We start from the raw sequence: 7,437 nt of genomic DNA on the forward strand, positions 1-7,437 counted from the left end.
TAAGGAGGTTTTAGTACCATTATATAAGGCACTGGTGAGACCTCACCTGGAATATTGTGTGCAGTTCTGGTCTCCCATGTTTAAGAAGGATGAATTCAAACTGGAACAGGTACAGAGAAGGGCTACTGGGATGATCCGAGGAATGGAAAACTTGTCTTATGAAAGGAGACTCAGGGAGCTTGGCTTGTTTAGCCTAACTAAAAGAAGGTTGAGGGGAGATATGATTGCTCTCTATAAATATATCAGAGGGATAAATACCAGAGAGGGAGAGGAATTATTTAAACTCAGTACCAATGTGGACACAAGAACAAATGGATATAAACTGGCCACTAGGAAATTTAGATTAGAAATTAGACGAAGGTTTCTAACCATCAGAGGAGTGAAGTTTTGGAATAGCCTTCCGAGGGAAGTAGTGGGGGCAAAAGATCTATCTTGCTTTAAGATTAAACTCGATAAGTTTATGGAGGAGATGGTATGATGGGATAACATGGTTTTGGTAATTAAATATTCATGGTAAATAGGCCCAATGGCCTGTGATGGGTTTTTAGATGGGGTAAGATCCAAGTTACCCGGGAAAGAATTTTCTGTAGTATCTGGCTGATGAATCTTGCCCATATGCTCAGGGTTTAGCTGATCGCCATATTTGGGGTCGGGAAGGAATTTTCCTCCAGGGCAGATTGGAAGGCCCTGGAGGTTTTTCGCCTTCCTCTGTAGCATGGGGCACGGGTCACTTGCTGGAGGATTCTCTGCTCCTTGAGGTCTTCAAACTACAATTTGAGGACTTCAATAGCACAGATATAGATGTGAGGTCTTTTTTAGGAGTGGTGGGTGAAATTCTGTGGCCTGCATTGTGCAGGAGGTCAGACTAGATGATCATAATGGTCCCTTCTGGCCTAAATATCTATGAATCTATGAATCTATGAATCTGAAATGGCTTTATGTTCCTATGACAATTAATACCATTTTGGACTTCCAATATTATGAACTTTTTATACCTTTTAATTAAAAATAATAAACCTAATGTCTGTAACTAATCCTCCCATTCTGTGAACACTGAAGCATATGCTTTTTGGAGGTAGCTGCCCTGGGACATGTGTAAGGTGATCAGTAGATACTGCCAGGCTTATGGCCTGAGGACATCCTCATTTTTTGTACCTCAGTGGTGGCAACCCTATTTCAAAGCCTTCGCTGTCCTTCATTCTCACAAGTTTACTTTTTTTCCCTTCCAAACAGGGGCATCGTTTGCTGTGGGCAGGTGCCCCTCCAACCTTGGTTCCCCCGCCCGCAAAATTTTCATAGCTCTTTGCCAGGGGTTGTGTGAAAAACAGCCCCGTCAAATTTAGCCATCGGGTTTAGCTACCAGTGGTGGTTTCTGATACTATCCATATCACGTCTTGCTTTCCTATCTGAATTAACTACCCCCAACTTTCCACGTGGGTGTCTCATTCAGAGGGCCCTGCCTGCCACATCCCTCCTCACCCCCGCGAGACCGCCCCCCCCCGCCTGCCACTCACCACATTCTTCCTCACCCACCCCGTGAAACGCCTGCCCGCTGCTCACTGTGTGCCTCCTCACCTCCACCCCATCCCCTGTGAGATCCTTCCCCCACTGCTCTCCATGACCCTCCTTTCCTTCACCCCCCCAACAAAATCCCCCCCCAACTGCCACTTGCCCCATCCCTCCTCATCCCCCAGCCCCTGCAAGATCTCCCAGCCCACGGGTCACTGTGTCCCTCCTCTCCTCAACCCTCCCCGCAAGACTGCCCAGCGCACCCTGTCCCTCCTCTCATCCACCCCCCTACCCACAAGATGCCTCTACCCATCACTCACTGTGTCCCTCCTCTCCTCCATCTCCTTGCCCGTGAGACTCCCCATACCTCACTCATGTCCCTCCTCTACTCCATCGCCCCGTGAGATCCCCACGTTGCTGTGTCCCTCCTCTCACCCATCCCCTGCCCGCAAGACCCCCAACCTGCTCCGCATCCTTCCTCACCCCTCCTCCCCGTCAAGAGCCCTCCCCCCTTGCTGCATCCCTTATCAACGCTGCCCTCACATGGGCAGGAGAGTGATGCAGTGCATGGTGGTGGCTGGGCAGGGCCTGCGGTGAAGTGGGGACAGGGCCTGGGGGGGCACCGGGGTGGAATGGGGTTGCAAGAGGTGGGACAGGGAACTAGCCTCCCCCAGGGGAAGCTTCACCTGCCACCCTGGGACTCAGAATCTTTCCCCTCCTGCCCCCACCTCTGCCCGGGGAGGGGACTAGAGACTCTGGCAGCCCCAGCAGATGGTACAACTCAGTGAATATTGACAGCGCTTCCCCCCACCCCACCTTCAATCTCACTGTGTCCCAGCTGCCCCTGTGCTGGACTTTGCTATGGGGCCTCCCCACTGCACCTGGACTGCTCTGAAATGTCACAGCTCGGACAGCAACAGGCCACACGGTACCAGGATTGAACCTGCCCAGAATGTCACTGCTCAGCAGCAGTCGCAGCACGCAAGTACATTAGCCTGGGGCAGGGAGTAAGGGGGCTAAACAAGGGAAGGGGGTTCATGGTGGAAGCTACAAGTGTCAGGGGGCCAGGACAGATTAAGGTTTTGTGAGGCCCTGGGCCGCAGCAAGTGAAGGCCCCTTCCTACCCCTTCTGCCTGCAGAACCCCCCCTCCCCACACTCCTGCTGGGGAAATGGGGCCGGAGTGCTCTGCCCACCTGGTGCTCCAGCTGCAGAGCAGGGCAAGACCCCGCACCCCGACGCCATTCTCTGGCTGGAGTTCTGGGCGGATGGAGTGGGGCAAGCCCCCTGAGCCCTGACCCCACTCTCTGGCAGGAGCACTGGGCAGGCAGAGTGGGTTGGGGCACAGAGGCGCCCATTTTTCTGGGGCTCCTGGGCACAGGCCACATTGGCCCAGTGGCAAATCCGCCACTAGGGAGGAGGTACGGAATAGGTGGCTGGTGGAAAGAGGGGGCGGGTCATGCCAGTAATGGGGAGGCTGACTTGACGTCCTGTTTACCAGAGATGGGACCATGCTGGGGTCATGGTGGATGGAGAGAGGAGAAAAGACACAAGCTCCCAGCGGTGATCACAGGAGCTTCCCAGACCTGTATAATGGAGCCAGGGGAGCCCCTGTCTGTGATCAAGGCTCAGTTCCTCTGCTTGAGACAGGAGCAAGGGTCTCACACAGACACAGTCCCTGCTCACCCAGTCAGTGTGGGGTCACTGCAGAGCTCCTGGCTTTCTTCATGGGGGAAAAGATGAAGGAAGAAACAAAGGGACACTGGAGATCGGACATCAGCACGGGGAGACAGAACAAACTCCCCCTGGAGAAGTGGCTGTGGAGGTGCATGTCCCACTGGTTCCGTACAAGGGGTGGCAGCGGCTGTCACAGATCTCTGCAGGGTACAGTGCACATGCGAGCGGTGGAGGGGCAGGAAGCATAGATTCAATATGCTATGGATTCAGTATGGTGTGGTAGGACATAGGCACAAACCTCACCTCACCTTGTGATGCGCCGTGAAATGAAGGGTTCTGGGGAGATCTGCCCTGAACAATCACATCCACTCCCATATACAAAGAAAATGAGGCACATTGCCTCATGGGAACAGATATTTGGACATTGATAAAATATGATCTTTAATTACCTTCTTCTATAGGTGCCACGGATCTTCTCCACCCTAAAACCAGCAACATAATTAGAGAGGAGAGCAGATCTGAACACGTATTGCATGATTCAATATTGTACAAACTAATACACTGAGGGAAAAGGAAAGTTATTCGTTCATCAGAACCTCCACTGGACTGCATGAGTGTCTCTCTCCCAGGGTGGATCTTCACTGCAGGGTTAGTCCAGAATCTTACCTGGCCGTTGCCCCAACCTGTTTAATGCACAAGCACAAAAGCTCTGACTCAAGTTTGGTGGTGCTTTGCACCCAGGTTAGCTGGCAAGACTTTGGGTAGAAGCTAGAGCCCAGGTATCACTTTACTTCAGGTTGGTTACATGCCTACTCTGCAGTGTGGAGGGAAGATAATCATCTCAGGTGCTGATAGTCCACCAGGGCCTTCACACAATTCCTCCTGGGCCATAGTTTTTTGGCCAATACCTACTTTACTACTGTATTGCTTATCAATTTTTCAAATTAGCTTTTGGTGTGAAATTCATCCAGTTTAGTCTTTCCCCACGTTTTATAAAGTTACATGAACAAACAAACCTCAAAAGAATGATGAGGATGATGCTGATAAAAAAGCAAACAAATAACTAAAAAGGTTTCCTATTGCAACAATTTTAAAATTTAAATTTAAAAGCAAACAACCCCACCACAATTAAACAAACAGCCACATGAGTCTCCAAAATGGTACAAAAAGTTTCATTTTAGAGGAAAGATAATGATACTTACTTATCTCGTTATCTCGTTTCTCTGAAAAGGAAAGAGAAATAAATCGAATTTTTTTAGGCATTTCCCTTTTCTTACGTTTTATTTGTCTTTATCATCGATACGACAGTAAAAACTGAGAGAAATCAACATCTTCAGGACATCAGACAAGAGGATACAGTGGTCCCTTCTGGTCTCACACACATGTGACTCTATTACATCTCAGTTTTTCAAATTCGCTTTTGGTTCCCCACATTTTATACAATCACACTAACCCTTCCACAAAATAATAATAATAAAAAGCAAGTAAACAAAAAAAGGTTTCATATTACAACACAATTGTAGAAGTTAAATTTTACAGTGAACTCCACAACATTTTAACAAACTGCCCCATGAAGATCCAATTACAAAAAAAAAATCCTTTTCAGAGTGTGGATAATGACACTTACCAATTTCTCTATCTCGTTTGCCTAAAAATTAAACAGAGAGACACATAATGTTTGTTAGGTGTTTTCCTTTTTTTATGGTTTATTTCTCTTTATCATCACTGTGACAGGTAAGACGGATTATTTCTATTCAATCTCTTCTTCAGGAAATCAGACAAGACCAGTGGCGCCCAAACTTTTCCGATCACTCCCCCCTTGCAGTAATGGAAGCTGTCTGCGCCCCCCCTTCCGTTACTGCACAGTTGACTCAGCAGAGGTGCTTGGGCTGAAGGGGGAGCTGGGGGCAGAACTGGGGATAGGGGAGGAGAAGAGGTGGCCTGGGGGAGGGGAGGGAATTTGGTAGGAACTGACCTGGGGGCGGAGCAGGGGGAGGACTGGAACTGTGGCAGGAGCCGGAGCTTAGTGGGAGGCAGGGGGCGGAGCGCAGCTGCAGATGAGATAGGATCTGGGCTGGGGGCAGAGCGGGGCTGGGTGGGGCTCCCTCCCCTCTCCCCTTGGGGGCTGGCAGGGATCCTGCCTTGCACCTGTTCAGGGCTGGTTTAAGAGAGGGGATTTAGGGGCTGCAGGCAAAGGGGGGCTCCCGCGAAAAGATCTCCAGGCTGCCAAAAGTGCAGATCTTTTTTCAGGGCCGCTTTAGCCCAGGGCTGTGGGCTTCAGCCACTAAAGCCCCTGCATTCCAGCCCAGCCCGGCGCTGGCGAGGAGGCGGCTCTACACGCTGGCATGTCATTCTCCCCTCCGCTGGGCTGGAGCTGCGCGTGCCGGAAAGCTCAGTCCCACAGGCTTCCTTGACTTGCAGACACCGCCCCCGCAGCTCCCATTGGCCAGGAATCACAGCCAATGGGAGCTGTGTGGGGTGGTGCCTGCAGGCGAGCACAGGACAGAGCATGGAGCCACGTGCCCCCCCTCCCCAGGGCCTGCACCACCAAAGGGGAGCTGTCCCAGGTAAGGGACCTCCTGCCCCAGCCCTGAGCCCCCTCCTGCACCCTAACACCCTCCCAGACCCCACACTCCCAACCTCCTGCCCTGAGCCCCTTCCCACACTCCAGTCCCCTTGGTGCCAGCCTGGAGCCCGCTCCTGAATCTGAAAGCCCTCATCCCCAGCCACACCCTAGAGTCCACAACCCCAGTCAGAGCCCTCACCCTGCCCCAATCCACAGCCCCCTCCTGCACTCTGAATCCCTCATTTTTGGCCCTACCCCAGAGCCTAGGGGGCCCCACAAACTCTAATAGTCCCAGGCCCCCAGAAGAGTTAATTGTGGACCTGTGCCCACTTGAATTTCCTCCACGTGCCCCTAGGGGCCTGCCCCACAGTCTGAAGACCTCTGAACTAGAGGATCCAGTCATCCCTTCTGGTCTTAAACAGTAAGACTCTTTAACTGTATTGCTTATCAATTTTTCAAATTAACTTTTAGTGTGAAATTCATCCTCTCTAGTCTTTCCCCATGTTTTATAAAGATATATTAAAGTTGACCCCCCGCCCCCCACACACATCTTCCCAAAAGACTGATAATAATAACCAAGTAAGCAAACTAAAAGGCTTCGTACTGCAGCAATGTTAAGTTAAATTTAAAATCAAACACCTCCACCACTGCTACACAAATTCCCACGTTAGAATCCAAAGAGGTACAAGAAGTTTCTTGTCATAGGAAGGATAATGACACTTACTTATTTCTTTATCTCGTTTGTCTAAAAATGAGAGAGAAATAAATAGATATTTTTGTTAGGTGTTTCCCTTTCCTTATGTTTTATTTCTCTTTATCATCAATATGACAGTGAAGGCTGAGAGAAATCAACCTCCTTTTCAGGACATCAGAGAAGAGGATCCAGGGCTCTCTTCTGCTCTTAAACTCAGTGACTCTATTGCTTATCAGTTTTTCAAATTAGATTTTGGTGTGAAATCTACCCAATTTAGCACTTCCCCACATTATATACAATTACATTAAACCCCACAAGAAAGAATAATAATAAAAAGCAAGTAAGCAAACAAGGGCGTTTGTATTGCAACAAAATTGTAAAAGTTAAAGTTAATATCAAATAACTCCAAACCATTTAAACAAACTCCCACATGAAGATCCAATTACAAAAAAAAAAATCCTTTTCAGAGTGTGGATAATGACACTTACCAATTTCTCTATCTCGTTTGCCTAAAAATTAAACAGAGAGACACATAATGTTTGTTAGGTGTTTTCCTTTTTTTATGGTTTATTTCTCTTTATCATCACTGTGACAGGTAAGACGGATTATTTCTATTCAATCTCTTCTTCAGGAAATCAGACAAGACCAGTGGCGCCCAAACTTTTCCGATCACTCCCCCCTTGCAGTAATGGAAGCTGTCTGCGCCCCCCCTTCCGTTACTGCACAGTTGACTCAGCAGAGGTGCTTGGGCTGAAGGGGGAGCTGGGGGCAGAACTGGGGATAGGGGAGGAGCTGGGGCTAGAGGCAGAGCTGGCCTGGGGGAGGGGAGGGAATTTGGTAGGAACTGACCTGGGGGTGGAGCAGGGGGAGGACTGGAACTGTGGCAGGAGCCGGAGCTTAGTGGGAGGCAGGGGGCGGAGCGCAGCTGCAGATGAGATAGGATCTGGGCTGGGGGCAGAGCGGGGCTGGGTGGGGCTCCCTCCCCTCTCCCCA

At 49.9% G+C, this 7,437-nt stretch overlaps 1 long non-coding RNA gene across 1 annotated transcript; it reads right to left on the minus strand.

The window, feature by feature from the left end:
* Positions 1-2,696: 2,696 nt before the first annotated feature.
* Positions 2,697-4,983, minus strand: LOC142069122 (uncharacterized). Its single transcript, XR_012664964.1, has 3 exons — positions 4,812-4,983; positions 4,387-4,407; positions 2,697-3,666 (listed from the first exon to the last, which is right to left on the minus strand). It is a non-coding gene; the product is annotated as an uncharacterized LOC142069122 (long non-coding RNA).
* Positions 4,984-7,437: the final 2,454 nt, after the last annotated feature.

This window comes from Caretta caretta, chromosome 14, assembly GCF_965140235.1.
Source record: "Caretta caretta isolate rCarCar2 chromosome 14, rCarCar1.hap1, whole genome shotgun sequence".
NCBI classification, from domain to species: domain Eukaryota; kingdom Metazoa; phylum Chordata; order Testudines; family Cheloniidae; genus Caretta; species Caretta caretta.